Genomic DNA, 2,572 nt, shown 5'->3' on the forward strand with positions numbered 1-2,572 from the left:
TATCAGTTCTTCTGCACCTCAGACTCCAAATTTGTTCTCTGCAATAGTTTTTCTGCACCCCAGTTTCAACCTCTGCTCTCTGCAACATTTCCTCTGCTCCCCAGTCTCCGAACTATGCTTTCTGTAACTTTGTTCCTGACCTCAGTCTCCAAACTCTGATCTTTGCAACGGTCCTTCTGCACCTCAGGTTCCAACGTCTGCTCTCTGCAACAATCCTTCTGCAACCCGGTTCCCAACCTCTGCTCTCTGTAACAGTCCTTCTACTCCTCAGTTGCCAACCTCTCCTCTCTGTACCAATTTTTCTGCACCACAGTCTCCAACCTCTGCTCTCTGTAACAGGCCTTCTACACCCCAGTCTCCAACCTCTGCTCTCTGTAACAGTTCTTTTGCACCACAGTCTCGAACCACTGCTCTCTGTAACAGTCCTTCTGCACCCGAGTCTCCAAACTCTGCTCTCTGTAACAATCCTTCTGCACCCCAGTCTCCAACCTCTGCTCTCTATACAGTTCTTCTGCACCCCAATCTTCAAACTCTGCTGTCTTTATCATTCCTTCTGCACCCCAGTCTCCATCCTCTTCTCTTTGTAAGAATCCTTCTGCACGCCAGTCTCTAACCTCTTCTCTCTGTAAATGTCCTTCTGCACCTCGGTCTCCAACCTCTGCTCTCACTAATGGTCCTTCCGCACTCCAGTCTCCAAACTCTGCTCTCTGTAACGATCCATCTACAACTCAGTCTCCAAACTCTGCTCTCTGTAACAGTCCTTCTGCACCCTAGTCTACCACATCTGCTCTCTGAAAGGATCCTTCTTCTACCCTGTCTCCAAACTCTGCTCTCTGTAACAGTCTTTTTGTATCGCAGTCTCCAACCTCTTCTCTTTGTAATGGTCCTTCTGCTCCCCAATTGCCAGCATCTGTTTTCTGTAACAGTTTTTCTGCACCCCAATCTCCAACCTCTTCTCTCTGCAATGATCCTTCTGCACCTCAGATTCCAACTTCTGCTCTCTGCAACAGTCCTTCTGCACCCCAGTCTCCAGACTCTGCTCTCTGAAAGATTATTATTCATCCCAGTCTCCAAATTCTGCTCTTTGTAGCAGTTCTTCTGCACCCCAGTATCCAAACTCTGCTCTCTTTAAAAGTCTTTCTGTACCTCAGTCTCCAAACTTTGCTCTCTGTAATGGTCCTTCTGCACCCCAGTCTCCAACCTCTGCTCTCTGTAACAATCCTTCTGAAACCTCACTCTCCAACGTCTGCTCTCTGTGACAGTCTTTCTCCACCACAGTCTCCAACATCTGCTCGTTGCAACGGTCATTCTGCACCCCAGTCTCCAAACTCTGCTCTCTGTAACAGGCCTCCTGTAGTGCACTCTAAAAAATCTGCTCTGTGTAACGGTCCTCCTGCACACAAGTCTCCAATCTCTGCTCTCTGTAACACTCCTTCTGCACCTCAGTCTCCAAACTCTGCTCTCTGCAACAGACTTTCTGCACCTCAGTCTGAAAACTTTGTTCTCTGCAAGGATCCTACTGCACCCCAGTCTCAAAACTCTGCTCTCTGTAACAGTCCTTCCGCACCCCAGTCTCCAACCTCTGCTCTCTGTAACAGGCCTTTTGCACCCCATTCTCCAACCTCTGCTCTCTGTAATAGTGCTTCTTCACTTCAGTCTACAAACTCTGCTCTCTGCAACAGTCCATCCGAACCCCAGTTTCCAAACTCTGCTTACTTTATCACTCCATCTGCACCACAGTTTCCAACATCTGCTTTCTGTAAGCGTCTTTCTGCACCTCAGTCTACAAACTCTGCTCTCTGCAACAGTCTTTATGCACCCAAATCTCCAACATCTGCTTTCTGCAACAGTTTTTCTGCACCAAATCTCCAACCTCTGCCTCTGTAACAGTCCTAATGTAACCAAATCTCCAACCTCTGCTTTCTGCAACAGTCCTTCTGCACCCCAATGTGAACCTGTGCTCTCGGCTACAGTGCTTATACACCCCAGTGTGAAGCCTTTGCTCTCTGCAACAGTCCCTCTGCAACCCAGTCTCCAACATGTGCTCTCTGTAACAATTTTTCTGCACCTCAGTCTTCAACCTCTGCTCTCTTCAACGGTCCTTCTGCACCTCAGTCTCCAAAAACTACTCTCTGTAAATTTACGTCTGAACCGCTTGTCAAAACTCTGCTGCTGCTAACAGGCCTTCTGCACCCAGGTCTCCAATCTCTGTTCTTTATAACAATCCCTCTAAACCCCAGTCTCAAAATTTTGCTCTGTACAACGATCCTTCTTCACCCCAGTCTCCAACCTCTGCTATCTGTAAAAGGCCTTTTGCACCCAAATCTCCCACCTCTACTCTCTGTAAAAGTCCTTTTGCACCTCAGTCTCCAACTTCTGCTCTCTGCAACAGTCCTTTTGCACCTCAGTCTCCAAACTCAGCTCTCTGCATCGATCTTTCTGCACCTCAGTCTCGAAACTCTACTCTCTGTAACACTCATTCTGAACCCCAGTCACAAACTTCTGCTGTCTGCAATGATCCTTCTGCAAACCAGTCTCCAACATGTGCTCTCTGCAACAGTCCTTCTGCACC

This window comes from Ictidomys tridecemlineatus, unplaced genomic scaffold (genome assembly GCF_052094955.1).
Source record: "Ictidomys tridecemlineatus isolate mIctTri1 unplaced genomic scaffold, mIctTri1.hap1 Scaffold_196, whole genome shotgun sequence".
NCBI lineage: Eukaryota > Metazoa > Chordata > Mammalia > Rodentia > Sciuridae > Ictidomys > Ictidomys tridecemlineatus.